The sequence below is a fragment of the Coenobita brevimanus genome, chromosome 74, assembly GCF_032717465.1.
Source record: "Coenobita brevimanus isolate Jiangsu-jjx chromosome 74, ASM3271746v2, whole genome shotgun sequence".
NCBI lineage: Eukaryota > Metazoa > Arthropoda > Malacostraca > Decapoda > Coenobitidae > Coenobita > Coenobita brevimanus.
This window is the reverse complement of record NC_137027.1, coordinates 27,154,241-27,172,103: the sequence shown is the minus strand read 5'-3', so window position 1 is coordinate 27,172,103 and position 17,863 is coordinate 27,154,241. Positions and strand designations below refer to the sequence as shown.

Sequence of the window (17,863 nt, the reverse complement as noted above, 5' to 3'; positions counted from 1 at the left end):
TGGCCACAAAAAATCTCCTCCATGTCGCCCTGTCCCCTGCCATTTCACTGCCCTGCTCCCAGCTCACACCCCCGTCTCTCATATACCTCTCCACTCCATCCCTCCACCTCATCATAGGCATCCCCCTCCCTCCACCCCCCTCCACCTCACTCAAATACACTCTTCTCGTCAGTCTCTTACTCTCCATCCTCTCCACATGACCAAACCACCTCAGTGTGTTTCTCCTAATGATTCCTATCACATACACATCACAACTCTCCTTCACTTCCTCATTTGTCAGTCTGACTTTCCATGTGACTCCACATGCTCCTCTCAAATAACTTATTTCCACTGCACTCACTCTTGACTTGTGTCCCTGCAACAAGGTCGAAGGTTCACTTCCATACGTTAGGGTTGGTATCACAATACTGTCATGCAGTAACTTTCTTCACTTCCATGCTCACTTCCCTGTTTCTTATCACTGCTAACAAAGAACTAGCAACCTTTCTTCCTTGTTGTACCGTTTCAAGCACCTCACCCTCTAAACTTCCATCCTTACTCATCAATTTACCCAAGTACTGAAATGCACTCACATTTTCCATTTCCTCCTCGGCCAACCTCACTATACATTCAGTGACTTCATTGTTCTCTCAAACCATAACTTTACTCTTCCCTACATATTCACTTTTAGATTCCATTTCCCTCACACTCTCCCAGACTCATTCACCAATCCTTCTTGCAGTACGAGCTTCATTAATATCTGTAAAGATACAATTAGGTAAGAACACACACACACACACACACACACACACACACACACACACACACACACACACACACACACACACACACACACACACACACACACACACACACACACACACACACACACACATACCCTACACATCCCAAACCCACACTCTACCATCCGGTGGCCTTCAAAACTCGCAACACCCCTCCAGTGGCGAATTACGATATATATAGTACAAGAAAAAAGTGGTGAAATCTACAAAATAAATCGCCTAGGAAGAGGTGTAAAGGAGCCACCTGTGTTACCTGGAGTCACCTGGCTAAAAAGGTAATCAAACAAATTGAATTTAGAAAAAGTTTAATTAATTTGCAATACATTAATTTCCTTTTTAAAAATATTTACGATGATTTGCTACTCATATTCTTTCATTTTTGGTCCGCGATATATTATCATTTATATTATTAGTAGTAAAGACAGTAAATGTATTTGTAACTTGCAATACTTTGGTGATAGAAACTCCGTGTACAAACAGCTGGTTAAGGAGTTTATTACGAACTCTGAGAAAAATAGTCTGCCCATCTTGAGTGTCTGCTCAGAACTGACGCAGTAACGCCCTCTGCCTAGGCTTGGCTCTGGGAAAGCGTGCTAGGTCAGCAAGTTTAGTGGGGGCATGTATGCATTGGGGGGGGGGGCATATATACATAGGGGGTAGACATTGTAGGGGGGGGTACACTACTCCCCCGGGTAGCTGAAAAGGTGTCTCCCGACACCAGGAGGAATATGGTGTTTGATTATATTACTAAGGCAGGGTCGGGGAGGTTTGTACAAGGGATAATATGATACAGGGGCAGTAGGGGAGACATGGCCATGTTTAGGGGAGTGAATTAGAAGGATATATACATATAAGATATACAAGGATTAATAGGTATGTTTCCAGTAAGGGTCGAAGGTATACATAGACATAATGGGGATTATACAATAATATCTTGATGCATGATAAACAAGGAGTAGATATGAGAGTTCTTTTGTTTTTCTTCGTTCATTATTTTTCTTTGTTAGTTTCTGTAAGATACACTGTCACTCAATAATGCATTAAAGAAATACCATCATTTTCTTGTAGGAAGAGTTCTGTTCACAGTTTGGGTAATTGTCAGATGGCATTGGTAGTCACTGAATGTGAGGGGACTAAGTACAGGGAGTTTCTATGTCGTGTGGAGGGCGTACTATGCCTGTAGCGACTCTTATTTCTTGGAGTCGACGTTCCATTTTCCTGACACAACAATGCACTGCACATATGATGAGTAGAAAACCTATGAAAGCGATAACCACAGGGGGAAACACAACTGTTGGATGAACCCATGAACGGCTGAAGGCCAGAGAAAATTGATCCATAATGAAGTCACTGTCATTGAGCAATGTTAGCATGCACAAGTTAGGGGAGGTGACGGTAATGTTGGCAGATGGTAGGGTTGAAAGCATGTCGATTGGTTGAAAGACGTCATAGGAGTGTTTACGGACAGCTTGGTGATAGCGAGTGGCGTAAGTGATGACAGACTCTGATTTGACGGTGCAATAGTCTGGTGCTTTGTAGAGACCACTAGCGGGGACGGATCGAACCGAAGAGCCAGGACACATGATTGGATCAGAGATGGGAACAGCAAAGAAGTACTGGACATGGCTGACGTGAGCATGGTGGACCGGGAGTTCAGGAGCTGGTACAAAGGAACAGGCAGAGTAGATGGAATGGTTGCGAACTAAAGCAGACTCACAGGGTGTAGCGCTGCTAGGGAAGATAGCGAAAAGGTGCGCAGCACAGAGACGAGAGGTCGGAGTAAGGGAGGAACATTTCTGGAGGTCTGAGGAAGAAAGGAAGGCAACTGAAAGATGATCATGGAAGAGGAGGAAATATTTTGAAGGAACAGATACCTGTAACAAGGAGTTGTTGAGGCGGAAAGGGAGTGGAATGATGTGGAAAAGGTTAAAGGTTATGGCAGAATGGAGAGGAATATGGACGACGACGTATTTGGTGAGAAGAGTGGCTTCGAGAAGAGGATAATAATATTCGAGGGAGGAGTAGGGGAGGACCTGGGATTGACCAAAGGTGGAGTGAGCCCATTCCAGGACAGAATGGAGAGCTGAGACAGGTACTAAGTCGGCAGTGACAGGTGCATTTATAGCATCGACCAGGACACGAACCAAGGTAGAGACTTGAGACAGGAGAGAGTCAATGGCCAGTTGGAGATTATCCATGTTGAGTTTGAGGTAGAAGAACTGAGAGATAACATTGAGATCTGAAAGGTGTTGTTGTAAGATATCGGTGAAGTTGTTTAGAGTGGACGCTACTTCATTTAGGTGGGTCGTAATCTTCTGTAACATGGTGTGTTAGATTTTGATGACTCAGCATTGGGATTCTAGGGCTGAAGCTAAATGAGCAAGATCAGATTTGAAGCCAAAAATGTCACGGGCTGTAGCAACGCCAAACAAGCCACTCAGAATCTCACCTCCGAAGTCGAAGAGACCTCGTTTCACATGAGAACGACCAACGGGTGTCTGAATGGAAAATGTGTCATTGAGCTCAGGGAATTTGTTACTTATGTATTGCAGTGGCCAGGAGAGTGGTAGGAAAAGGTTATAGAGATACTGATTTGGGTTGTGAGTCCACATGATGGCCGTGAGATGGGTCTTGATTCCGTGGAGCTGGTGTGCGTAGGCAGGTAGGGCAATGGCTACTTCGGCCAGGGGTGCAAGATCGTAGCGCAGGGAAACTACCTCGCCTCCTGAGCCGACCAAGGCCCCGGGACGTACTCCACCATCGTCCTGACCCGACCCAGACCCCAGGAGGATCAGCACTGCCAGCAGGTAGATCACTAACATCGTACCTAGAAAATCAGGGTAGAGTTAATGGGAGTGGTCCTGAAGAGGTTGATGAGCAGAGTGCAGTTTGGACCGATATTGATTGGTTGATGAATGAGTAGGTGTAGGTGGAGATGAAGTAGACTGAGGGATAGGTGGAGATGGTGGAGATTGAGGGATGTGTGGAGGGGAATGGGGGTCAGGAGGTTGTGTAAGTGACTCTTCCAACACGAGGCCACGGGGTGCTCGCCTTAAGTCATCGATGTGAACCCATCTGGTGTCCTTAGAGGATAGGTCCTCGAGGTGAAATTTGTTGCCTTGTTGAGTGAGGACGCGGTGGGGCCCTGTAAATTTGTCATCCAACTTAGAGGAACACGTATGGGAATGAGCAAAGACAAGATCGCCTACATTGATAGTGATAGGAGAGGCAGATTTATGTTGGCGCTGCAGCATGTCCTCCTGAGAGGAAGCCAAAGTGGATTGGACATACTGGTGGATTGTCTGGAAGTTGGCCAATTTTAGTTTAACATAATCATCCATGTTGTAGATGGGTTCTAGCTTTGAGGATAAGAGAGAGTATGGGTGGTCCTTGTCAAAACCAAAGAGGACGAAGAAGGGAGATTCAGCAATGGATGCATTGATGGAGCTATTGATTGAGGATGCCACTTGCAACTTGGGGAATCCAGTAATCCCAGGACGAACTAAGGGAGCCTAGATGTCTAAGGGACTCTAAGATTTTTTGGTTGAGGCGTTCTACAAGGCCACTGGAAGCCGGATGGTTAGGCACGACATTGCACTTACTGATATGAAAGCGGCGACTGATCTCATCTAGAAGGTTATTGTTGAACTCTGTACCGTTGTCAGTAAGAATGGTATGAGGGGTACTGAACGGGCAATTTACGTGATCTACAAAGGCATGTGCAACGCTCTTCGCAGTCTTGTTGGAGAGGGGTATGAGGACACAGTAGCAGGAGAAGTGGTTGACCGCTACGAACAAGTACCCAGTGCCGGATTCCGTGAGAGGTAGTTTTAAGAGATCGATTGAGACAGTTTCCCATAGTCGTGACGGGATTGGGTATTGTAAGAGCGGTGCAGGTAAGCCAGTTGATCCTTTGTGGCAGTGGCAGGAGAGGCAAGAGTCACAGTGGGCATTGATATCACAGCGCATTGTTGGCCAATAGTATTTGAGACGTGCTTGGCACAAGCATCGGTCTTTACCTGGATGGGAAGCTTGAGGGGTATTATGAACAATGTGAAGAACTGTTGGTATCAGGGCAGAGGGGACAACAAGTTGGCATACTTCGCGATTGGGCATGTCTTTTCCTTTTAGCAGTGTTTTCCTGTACAAGAGATCATCATCTAGCATGAACTCACCAAGTGATACTGGCAGAGTAGGTAAGGTCGAGGCATCACCAGATTCTAGGAAATAAATGAGTCTGGACCACATGGGGTCTTGGCGCTGAAAATTTCGAACAACTTCTGACGTTAGTGTAGTGTTTTCAGTTACTTTGGGATGCAGTGATGTTATAGCTGCTGCTACGTGACGTGATAGTGCGTCTGCGACTACATTCAACTTGCTTGGTACATATTGAAAAGTGGGATTGAAGTCCTGGATGATGACGGACCATCTAGCTAGCCTACCTGTTAGGTTGCGGTTCTTGAACAAATCACATAGTGGAAGGTGGTCTGTTTGGATATGCACTGGATAACCATAGACTATATCTCTGAAATGTTTCAAGGACCAGACTACCGCTAGCACTTTGAGATCTGTGACACTGTAGTTACGTTCAGCGGTTGTAAGGATGCGACTAGCATACGCTATTACGCACTTCTTCGGTGCTTCATCGAGTTGTATCAAAAAGGCACCAAGTCCAGTGCCTGAGGCTTCTGTGCAGAGAAGGAATGGTTTGGTATAATCAGGGAATGCTAGAACAGGGGCATTTACAAGAGCTGTCTTTAGCTTTTGGAAAGCCTGTGACTGGTCGTTAGTCCAAACAAAGGGCACATTCTGCTTGAGTAAGTGGGTTAGAGGAGCAACGATCTTTGCATGACCTTGTATGAAACTACGATAATAGCCACTGAGGCCCAGCAAACTTCGTACAGCTTTGGTAGTGGTAGGTTCTGGGAAGTTAATAATCGCTTTAGTTTTATCTTCATTAGTATGAATGCCTTGTGCATCTACGACATGGCCTAGGAATTTGATTTTCTTTCGCAGGAAGTCACATTTACCGAGATTGATTTTCAGGCCTGCGAGCTGGAGGCGTTCAAAGACTTGCTGGAGTTTGTTAAAATGGTCAGGGATGGATTTACTCACAACAATGATATCATCTAGGTAAGCAAAAAGAGGGTCTCATCATACCGCTGATGATTGAATGGACAAGTCGCATGAACAAGGAAGGAGCATTTCTCAGACCAAAAGGGAGTCTCTTAAACTGAAAATGTCCAGAAGGGGTGCTGAAGGCTGTAACTGGGCAAGAGGACTCTTCCATTTCGACCTCCCAGTAACCACTGAGGAGGTCTAAAGATGAAAAGACTACGTTATTTTCACCAAGGGATTCTAGCAAATCAGTGAGGATGGGTAATGGGAAACGGTCTGGAACGGTGACAGAATTGACCTTATGATAGTCGACTACTGGTCTAAAGTTGCCATCCTTCTTTGGTACTAAGAAAAGTGGGCTATTCCATGGACTGACGGAGGGTTCAATAATGTCCTGCTCTAACATGTTCTGTACCATTTGATCTGTTTGCTTTCTCTGGCTGTGAGGAAATCGATGTGCTGGTATGTAAATCGGCTGAGTTCCTGGTAGTAGTTCAATCGTATGTTTGACAAAGTCTTTTCTGCCCATCGGTTCACCGGGTAAGGCAACCACATTTCTGTATGAGGTCAGAAGGTCGAGGAGTTGTGGTGTATTTTCTGGGAAATCTGTGCAAGTGAGATGTGAGAGCATATCGGGTGAATATGTCGGCGCAGATCCCGTAGAGTTAATAGTACATACACCGATTGGTGTACTATCATCAGTCTGAATAGTAGGAATTGAGGAATCCTGGCACACCTTTACGGTCGCTGGGTATACTAGGAAGTCTCCAATCTTTACACCACTTTTAAGTTTTAGTGGAGCATTTGTGACATTGAGCAAGTACAGGTAGCATAAACTGTCCTCTAAGACTGTGCACCACGCTGACTCATAAGTCAAGCCATTCACACAACACGTCTCAGGTAGTGTTAGTACATCCACTCCTTCTTTCGCACCGGCAACACAAACAGAGACTTTGCTGAACTCATGTGGTAACAAAATTGTGCACGAATTCGTTACTGCACGTTTCGTCTCTGCGTGTTGGAGAAGATCATTCACACTGTGTGAGGTAGGTAACTGAGACATGTCTGAGTTAGCGATAGTGTTGTCGGGAGAGGAGGTAAGAGCCATTTCCGAAGGATGAGAGGATGTATCAGTATACATTGAGGAATTTATGTCCTTGCTCGCAGTCAGTAAAGGAACGATCTCTGTATTCTCAGATGATGATGGTGGTGGTTTGGGCTGGTCTGGACTTGGTAGTGATAGGGACAGAGATAACTGAAGGACCGATTTGATCGTAAGAACAGGACGGGGACATTCCATACTGTATACTGGGAATCCAGAAAAGTCTATACTACCACAGGCAGGTAATAATGCAATGGAGTGTTGTACCACGGTGGAGAAACCAATAAGGGCATCCGCAGGATACTGCAAGTCATTAGTGACGTGAAAATCAATTGGGATAGGTGGCAAATCTGTGTAGTTTGACTTCTAGGGTGACTCTTCCCTTAACCTTAAACTCTGAGTCTTCGACAGCACATAGGCGAATGTCTGGTGGTTCTAGGAAACTGACGTGGTTGTGATGTCGTTGAATAGTATGTAAGGAATTGTCAGAGATCAGATTTACTATAGATCCTGTGTCCAAGAAGAATTACGTTGGTATGTCATGACTGCATCCGAGAATGATTAAACCCGAGGATGTTATGGGACCAACATGGCGGATGGGGAGTTGGGTTTCTGGTTCTACGTGAAATTGGGCCGATACGGGCGCGGCGCTTCCCCCGACTGGTGGTGGTTGAGGTAACGACATTCCTGAGTGGTGTGAGTCATGCTGGATTTGTGGTATTTGCATTTTGGACGACGGGAGCGGAAAGGCGTACACTGTCTGGTTTGGGAGTGAGAACGTCTGTATTTACGGTCACAACTGGATTCTCGATGTCCAGGATGACCACAGTGCCAACAAAGAATCGAATATTGTCTGTTCCGTCGGGCGCTAGATTGATCACGACCTGCAATAGGAGAACGATGCGTGGCAGGTCTGCCGCGTGTGGTGGGAGAGGAGCGAGATTGGTCTGGGGTAGTGGAGGTGTGACAGGCTGAGGAGGCCAAGGGTTGGGTGGTGCCCTGACGCGTGTAGTTCGAACCTGTTCTTTCATGATTGGCTTTAGTGACCTGAATAATTTTATCTCCTGGACTGAAACCTTTTTCCAAGACTAGCTCTCGCTGTGTAGGAGTAAGCCAGTGAAGGAATCTCAGGTAACCAATTAAGTCAGCAAAGTTGGTGAGTGAAGCCACTGGAACGCCATTTTTGTCTTCTAACCATTTTGTGCCTACCAGTAATTGGAGCATCTCGCTACTAGTTGCTTTCATGGTGGCGGCAGCTTTGCAGAGCTTGGCATGTTGTGCTGGGACCCTCAAGTCCTCTTCCATTTGGATTAGGAGATTAATGAATCCCATGAGAGACGTGGTATTTGAATGCTGGCAACATAGGCTGATGAGTTCCGTACGAAAATCGCAAAGGTATTAATGCTATCGAAATGTCCTGCACGGATCGCGGATCCGATGTCCAATTTGCCGTGGTGGAAGCGACCCATGAGGTAGGCTACTTTGAGCGATTCATTGGTAATCTGCCGATTGCGGATGTCGGTTTCGACTTCTCTGAGGAAATCATAGACAGACCAAGTTGGGTCCTGGCCAGTAAATTTGGGACGATTGGCATCGTCGAGATAGATAGACTGTGGAGGGGTGGCCATGGCTGGAAGTGCGGAAGTGGCGGAAGGAGAGGAGTGGGAGAGAGAGAAGGTAGTGGTAGTTAAGGGCGAGCAAGACGGGGTATGAAGTGAGGCAGGAGAGTGAACGATAGGGGAAGGAGTAAAGGAAGAAGAAGGGAGTGTAGAGGTAGGGGTAGAGGAAGAGGTATCTGGATTTACGAGTGTAGGATGGGTAGTAAGTGGTTCTGCGGGAAGTGAAACGGGAGTCTCAGGTACAGGTCGGTGGTACTCTTTGCCACTTCTTAAGTGAGTGATCGTGTTAGAGTCGGCAGACGGTGTATGATCAGGTGATGTTTCCGGGTCGAGAGGGCTGGAGTTAAGCAGTTAATGGAAGATGAGATGAAGGATGAAGATGGATATGTAGGTGGAAATGTATACTATAAAGATGAGAGAATGTAATACATGAGTATGTGTGAAAACGAATGAAGGTGAGGGGATGGAGGTTTAAGTAAAAGGCGAAGGATGAGATGGATAATAAATAACGTAGGTGAAGATGAAATCGGGGTACAAAATATCCAATCTGTAAAGAAAATCGAGGATAATCTCTATAGAAAAGTAAGATATACTGTAGTTACCCAGTAGAGATGGGATTGACGAGATGTATGACATGCAGGTGTGGCTGGGCGAAGCGGGGCTGGTGCGGAGCGGGGCGGGGCGCCGCTGGAGGGACAGCAGGTCGGAGATGAGAGTGGCTGGGGACGAGACTGGAGCGATATGTTGGATGAGTCTTAGAAGAGGCGGAACTTCTCGCTGGGCTTAAGTCGAGACAGGAAGAGACGCTCCGATGAGTCACCGGCAGGGAGTTGCAGTTCTAGGAGGCTCACTTAATGCAGACTACATGTGAGGGCAGGGTGTGGCGGCATCGGGGCCGGTGGTGGGGGTGAGGGCAGATGTTGGTACAATGCAGGTGTAGAGCTGTTGAGTTGCAAATTCAGAGAATGGCAGTGGGCAGACAGTGACAAGTGGCACCGTGGGGGCAGGATTTATGATGAGTTCAGAACAGGTGCTGGGAACAGGTGAAACAGGTGCGTAGGTCGGCGATGGTGACACTTGCGGTCAGGAACAAGGTGTGTGGGTGGGGTTGTTTGAGAGGTGAGCACTGGTGAGAGAAATTGTACACCTGGAGGCACAGCCGGTTATTACACCACGAGAGGCACTGAGGAGGGGTGAGGCTGTGAGATGCGAGACGTCGTGTATCTGTTGGTGTCACTAAATAGTGTAGGAGGCGGTCAGAATCTGATGGTCCGAAACACCGCTGTTACCAAATGTAACTTGCAATACTTTGGTGATAGAAACTCCGAGTACAAACAGCTAGTTAAGGAGTTTATTACGAGCTCTGAGAAAAATAGTCTGCCCTTCTTGAGTGTCTGCTCAGAACTGACGCAGTAACGCCCTCTGCCCAGGCTTGGCACTGGGAAAGCGTGTTAGGTCAGCAAGTTTAGTGGGGGCATGTATGCATTGGGGGGGGGGCATATATACATCGGGGGTAGACATATTGTAGGAAGGGGACATATTTAATGTTTATTATCTTTATCTATCTGCCTATTTAGCTATATGTGTTTGTGTATCAGTCTGTATGTTTATCTCTATGTTTATCTATATCTGTCTGTCTGTCTATATATCGATATATCTATCTTGATATCTATGTAGGTATCTTTTTCATTCAGTATACCTATATCTATGTCAAATTTTGTCTGTCTATCTATCCGTTCATCCATCCACCTATATATCTATCTCTTCATCTATCTGTCTACGAATATGTTCTCGATTTTGTTTTTCAGTCAACCCCTACTTCTAAATAGCTTTTTTTTTTTTTTATGCAAGGAAGAAGGAACCAAAGGCCAGGAGCCGGCAAACCATTCCTTCCAAGGAAAATCAATAGCAATACAAAAGAGCCAAAGTATAGATCTATGTATCCATCCATCTATTTTTATATTTATCTATCTATCCATCTATCTATCTATATTTATCTATCCATCTATCTGTGTATCCATCCATCCGTCCATCCATCCACCTACATATCTACAAGTATCTATCCATCTACTCATCCATCCATCTATCTATCCATCCACCTACATATCCATCTATCTATCATAACAAACAAGGTGTGTGGAGTTAAGTGCTTGTCTCTGAATTCCACCAACACTTACTCTCCTCACAATTGACACACTTCATTATCGTCTATTTTGCAGTGTTACGACTTTCTTCATTTAATTCGTATTGTAAAATGGTAGTAGTAGTAGTAGTAGTAGTAGTAGTAGCAGTAGTAGTAGTAGTAGTAGCGTCACGTTCGGAACAGCTCTAGGTCTTGTGTTCCCGCTGACGCCATTTTTGTTCCAGCTGGCTCCATTTCGTTCCCTCTGGAGCCTAGGTGTGTCAGTACCGTGGCCCTGAACCGTCTCATGGTGAGGGCAGGTCTAGTTAAGGTGGCTGGGGGGGGATGGGGGTGCCGTCTGTTGGGTCAGGCTGGCTAGCGGATCCAATACAGAATTCGTCCCTGTGGAAGATGTAGTTGTGATGATGATGATGAGGAGGAGGAGGAGGATGGTGGTGACTATAATGATAATGGTTTTGATGATGATAATGGTTGTGATAATGATGAGGAGGAAGAGGATAAAAACAAAGACTGATGATGATTGCTCTCTACCTCCACTATCATCATCTATCTATTCTTTTCACTTTAATTTGGAGAGATAGCTAGAAAAGGTGGGGGGAGGGGCATGTAACAGGAAAAGGATATGGAGGAATGATGTTTATTTTTCCTCCCATCCCTCTCTCACTCATCTGGCAACACACACACACACACACACACACACACACACACACACACACACACACAAACGTTCATGATACCTCTCAAATCTACACACAGCAACACACTATCACATTAATTCACACGCGCGCGCACACACACACACACACACACACACACACACACACACACATGTTCATAACACCCCTCAAATCTATACACAGCACACCATCACATTGTCACACACACACACACACACACACACACACACACACACACACACACAGACTTCTCACATGCTAATAGGGTCCAAGTAGAGAGGTGGCCTGCAGTCCTAACGGACCCAGGTTCGAATCCCGGCTGGGGCAGGGAACAGATTAAGGATTTGAATTTCATTAAATCAGGCTTTACTGATCTACCAGAAGACCCCGCGACATGTCGTAAAAATACCCCCGCAAATACCGATACACCAGTCCTGTATGAGACAGCCCTAGCATGTATTCAATATGGACGATGGGTGTTAGCGCCGAAGTGGTGACATGGACAGGTGTATGGTATGTAGGAGGACTGCTGGGCCTTGATAGCAGGCTGTGAAGCCTATGCCCAGAGTCGGATACATTAAAAAAAAAAAAAAAAAAAAGTGGGGCACAAACTGCTACATCTTCATATTATACACAATTTTCAATATAAGTGGGTAATTTTTCGGTGTGTATAAAGAGAGGTGTCTTCACCCCCATTGAGCTCTGTAGTAACACATTTTGAAAATGACTTTTTTCCTAGGGACTTGTTAAGGTTTATTAGTAGACTAAACACTTCGTAAAAATAAATAAAGGAAAGTTTTTGTTTCATTCCTGATACTTTTATTAATAAAAATAATTCTCTATATAGCAGTATATGACAGTCCCATCTGTGTCCCGATTGGCTAGCTATTATGACGTCACTAGCTCCGCCCCCTTACCACACTTGTGGCTGCTGGGCCAGCCGCCACAAGGGTTGCGGCAGTGTTGCCACACGTACGATAATTATCGTATACGTACGATAATATTGCCTCTGGTACGATGTACGATACCATTTTCTATTATCGTACGGTTGTACGATAATTTGGGGTTGAAAGCCAGCATGTCAGTAAATTTTGTGGCACGCATAGCTAATCATGCACAGTTGTTCCACAATTTGACAGATGAAGATTTAAGGGCTGATGTGATGGTCATCACTGAAAATATTTTTTTATGGTCTTACTGAGTTATTTCCTGCAAGGGTAACCATATTTCCATGAATTATCTAAGTTCTACGGACTGCATTCTAGAGTGGCACTAAGGCTACTTCTTTTCCTTGTAATATTATTTTTGTAATAAAGGACATTATTATACTATCGTAATATTATGAAATTTTCAGGGTATGCTCTAGTTCTAATACAAAATAAAGAGTTAGATATACACCTGAGTATAAGTCAGTACCTTACAAAATGACAGTTCTGATGAAGATAATTGTAAAATGCGTAAGTTTTCAGTAAATAGCCAAGGCATCGGCGACTGTTTTAAAATACATCAGTTTCTTAAACACTATAAAAAGTAATGTACGATAATTCCAAAGAAAAGTCGATAATTTTGAGAGTCCAGTATGCTAATTCCCATCTTAAAGTGTGGCAACACTGCGTGGTGGGCCGCGGCCCGCGGATGTGGGAAATGGGAATTCAATGTGGACCCTTACACTGAGGTGGGTGGATGCTATGGCTCCTTTGGCTCTGGTCTGCATTTTACTGGCTGTTCTTCCTACTATGTGTCCTGGTATGGTAATTTATGAATTTGAGATTCGAGATGTTACGTGCCTTTTGAAATTTCGTTATAGCTCTTCACTAGCGATTGATTCTGTCTGCACATCGATATCCTCTGGACAGATTGCAAAGAACCGAATGTCGATATGGAAGTTTAAACTCATATTTCTTTACACATTTTCGATTTATTCTGATCATTGCATATTGATATGCTCTTACATTAGTGCAACCTGTTTCAATCTTAAACAATATAAATAACACTCAGTGGTGCACAGATATTTTATGCGAAAATATAAAATAATAATAATAATAATAATAATAATAATAATAATAATCAAAATAATAATAATACATCGGTAAAGAAGAGCTGCTATTATTTTACAAGTTGGCAATACGCAGTTTAGGAATTTTGGCTCCATTAATGTATAGTATACAGTAGTCCCCAAGGATCATAATGAACCCTCATAACCCCATTCGGAAACTGATATTTTCAGAGATAATGAATTTAATTTAAAATTCCAAAAAAACCTACCTTGGATCTTTACTCGGCCACTCCGGGTAAAAAATGCGTGCATTCGTACATGTGTTTCTGTTCCCTTTGACTGTGCTTGCGTCTCGTACGTCTGTATCACCCACCTATAGGCCTGCTTTAGGTCACGTGATGGTATTCTACCAATGAATTTGAAGCGCCGTCTTTGATTCCTTGTGGACGGAAAAATTCAAATCCTTCTCGGTATGGCCTCTGAAGAAGACGTGCTGTGTGTCCCGGGTGTGATATTGATTATTAACAAGTTATTATTCTTTTCCACTCGGAATCTGAGGAGGCTATTGAGTTTCTTAGAAGACACGGTGTATTACCTTCGGAAGCTTATTGCCCAGACTGTCAGTAACCGTGTAAGTTTAGAAAAGACAGACATCAGTGGTACTGTATAGTTTTTTTGTTTCTGACTAGGAAGGAACTTTTTTGGACAACACACACCTTCTGGCTCGGCAGATTATATTGTTCATAAACCTCTGGATTCAAAGGTTCTGGAACCACGACGTTATTGCCAGACGACCCTCGTCCTGGAGAATCGTATATCTAGGGTAAGCATTCCCCTTGGATAGGTTAGGTATGTTGGGTTAGGTTTGGTTAGGTTTAGTGTGTTTGGTGAGGTTAGGTTAACGTATTCCCCTAGGATAGGTTAGGTATGTTGGGGAAGATTTGGTTAGGTTTAGTGTGTTTGGTGAGTTACGTTAATTACGTTAACGTATTCCCCTACAATTGGTTAGGTATGCTGGGTTAGGTTTGGTTAGTTTTATTGTGTTCGGTGAGGTTACGTAGTCTGTGTTGTTTGGTTCTGTTAGATTACGTTAACGGATGGTGCAGTATATTTTTCTGGTGGTTTTTGATGCTAGTTCAGTTGTTTTTTACTTCATTTTTTTCGGAAAATGCTTGATTTCACCTACTTGTCCAAAGATCATGATTGGAAAAGAGGGAAAATGATGCATTTCCGACAAAAATGAAGGTCGGAAACATTCGAATCGCATCAAAAACTGCCAGGTAAAATATATTGCACTACATGGTGGGTGTATTGTCCATTTGTAAAAATTTACCGAAAAACTGTTACGAAGCCTACTATGCCACTGAGAATAATAAGTTATGTGTAATATTGCTTGTCTTCACGCATTTACACACACACACACACACACACACACACACACACACACACATTTATTTCCTTTTATTCTGTCAGTGTCATTATTCCTCTGTATATGATTGTTTAACAGTATTTTTCACTTTTCTAGTAGTACTAGTATCCTTACTACTACTATTATTATCTATTTATCTGTCTATCTATTGCCAGACGCCTCAATTCCGTTTGGGGTGGCCACAAACAAATCGCCTCCAAGTCTCCCTGTCCCCCGCCATTTCACTGCCCTGCTCCCAACTCACACTCCCCTCTCTCATATACCTCTCCACCCCATTCCTCCAGCTCATCCTCGGCCTCCCCCTCCCTCTTCTCCCCTCCACCTCACTCACATACACTCCCTTCGTCAGTCTTTCACCCTCCATCCTCTCCACATGGCCAAACCACCTCAGTGTGTTTCTCATAACGCTTCCTATCACATCCACATCCACACCACAACGCTCCTTTATATCCTCATTCGTCAGCCTGTTTTCTCCATGTGACTCCACAGGCTCCTCTTAAATAACTCATTTCCACTGCTCTCACTCTTGACTTGTGTCCTTCCAACAACGTCCAAGCTTCACTTCCATACGTTAGAGTTGGTATCACAATACTGTCATGTAGTAACTTTTTCACTTCCATGCTCACTTCCCTGTTTCTTATCACTGCTTTCAAAGAACCGGCAACCTTTCTTCTCTGCTGTACCCATTCAAGCACTTCACCCTCCAAACCTCCATCCTTACTCATCAAACTACCCAAGTACTTAAACGTACTCACATGTTCCCATTCCTCACCATCCAACCTCTCTGTACATTCACCTACTTCACCTCTGTCAAAGACCATCACTTTATTCTTCCCTACATTCACCTTTAGATTCCGTTTCTTACACACTCTCCCAAACTCATCCACCAAGCCTTGCAGCTCCCCTTCGTCTTCACTCAACAACACAGTACATCTACAAACATCAGTACAGGGAGTTTCCAAACACTATCCTCTCTCACCAGGTCCACTCCAACATCCACTACCCTACCTTGTACCTCTTTTATTACCCCATTCATGTACAGATTGAACAACCATGGAGACATGACACATCCCTGTTTCAACCCAACTTTCAAAGAGAAAAATTCACTTAGTTCACCATCCACACGCACTGCAGCCTTCACACCATCTTACATACTCTTCACAGCATTCAACAACTTCCCATCTACTCCATATATTCTTAACACTTTCCACAATCCTTGTCTATCCACCGTCATATGCTTTCTCCAAATCCATGAAAGCCGCATGCAACTTCTTTCTCTTCTCTAGAAACTTTTCCACTAAAGATCTGAGAATGAATATCTGATCTACACAACTCTTCCCTTCCTAAAGCCTCCCTGTTCTTCTCCAACTAATTTCTCTGTTCTTTCTCTAACTCTGTCAATAAGTATCCTACCATACACTTTTCCTATTATACTAAGAAGACAAATGCCCCTATGATTACCACACACTTCTTTTTCCCCTTTTCGTTTGTACAAGGGAATAATTATACCTGACTTCCAATCCTCCGGGACTCTACCGTCCTCCCAGGCCAATCTGCACATCTTCCACATCCATTCTACTACTATCTCTCCCCCATGCTTCAGAATTTCATCACACACTCCATCAATTCCTGGGGCTTTCCCCGATTTAACTTTCTTCATTGCTTCCACAACTTCTGTCCTACTAATTTCTTCCTGTCTTCTCACCTCCCTCCTTCTCCCAGCCATTCCCCAGCCACTTATACTCGCATTACTTCCATCCTCTATGTTCAACAATTCCTTAAAGTGTTCTCTCCATCTATTATCACTATCACTGTTAATATCCTCACCATTTTTCCATATGGTGGGGATATAGAAATCGACCCTGTCTGTCCGTCTTTCCGTTCGGGACTGTATCTCGTAAACTACCAGATGGATTGGGTTCCTATCGCACAGAAAGATAGAGTATGTGTCGTAGTTGATCCCCGTATAGGTAAAATTGCCATATTGTCTGTACTTCACGAGCTATGACCATATAAGAAAAAATCTGTCTTGTTACCTCCGCCAAGGTTATGTTTTACCCCGCGTTGGTTCGCTGGTTTGTCTGTCTGTCTGTCTGTCTGTTAGCAGGATTACTCAGAATGTTAGCTGATTTTGACAATATTTTGTGGAAGGGTGGGCTATGGACCAAGGAAGAATGATTAAATTTTGAGGCGGATCCGGATCCGCAGTTTCCCGCACAATATCTCCAAAAGTTCGCATTGAATTTCAATTAAATTTTATGAAAAGATGGACCATGGACCAAAACGAACTGGTGAAATATGAGGGAGGCTTCGGATCCTATACCTACTAATACGGATCCGGATCCTTTTTAATGGCAATGGTATTGGAGGAGGCATGCGCTCTCTTGTGCTTTCTAGTGTTATATTATAACTTCTTGCTGGATTCTCTTCATACCTTAAAGAATGATAGAGTATAAGCCCTGGTTTATGTCCTATATGAAATTGCCACATTTTAAGTATTTTACGAGCTATATCCATACAAAGAAACTAATCTGTAAATAGCTGAATCTTGGAAACTACTTGCTGGATAATCTTAATGTCTTAAAGAACAAGAAACGGTGTCAAGGGACAGCAAACCTGTGCCCGTCAGTCATTTTAGTGCTGACGTATAAACACAACAGGATATCTAGTCAGAGATGTCACATGACATTTGGAGTAAATCGGGTGAAAATTGACGATTTTTAGCCCGTTTGAAATTTTAGGCCCGACCTACCTGACATTGACCCTCCTACCGCTAACTGGAAGGGTGACCCCCCAGATGTAATGAAGTAGGTTATAGGATGCAAATTTGAAAGATGCACGTTTGGATTTTGGTTTCATGTCGATGTGACGAATTTGAAGAGTTATTGCGAGATAACTATATTTGTTTAAACATTTTTTGAGGGCCTAAAACCTGGGCTTGGGCCGAACTTGGCCCAAAATTTAATCAGACGTTCAGAAGGTCGTAACCCATCATCC

At 44.1% G+C, this 17,863-nt stretch overlaps 1 long non-coding RNA gene across 1 annotated transcript in view; it reads left to right on the top strand.

Annotated features, from left to right (window-relative positions):
• The first annotated feature begins 13,093 nt into the window (after window positions 1-13,093).
• Window positions 13,094-17,863, top strand: part of LOC145407896 (uncharacterized) — a 7,191-nt gene continuing 2,421 nt past the window's right edge. The window contains exon 1 of the long non-coding RNA XR_013898813.1: window positions 13,094-13,187. This is a non-coding gene — a long non-coding RNA (uncharacterized LOC145407896). The remainder of the gene's footprint in view (window positions 13,188-17,863) is intronic.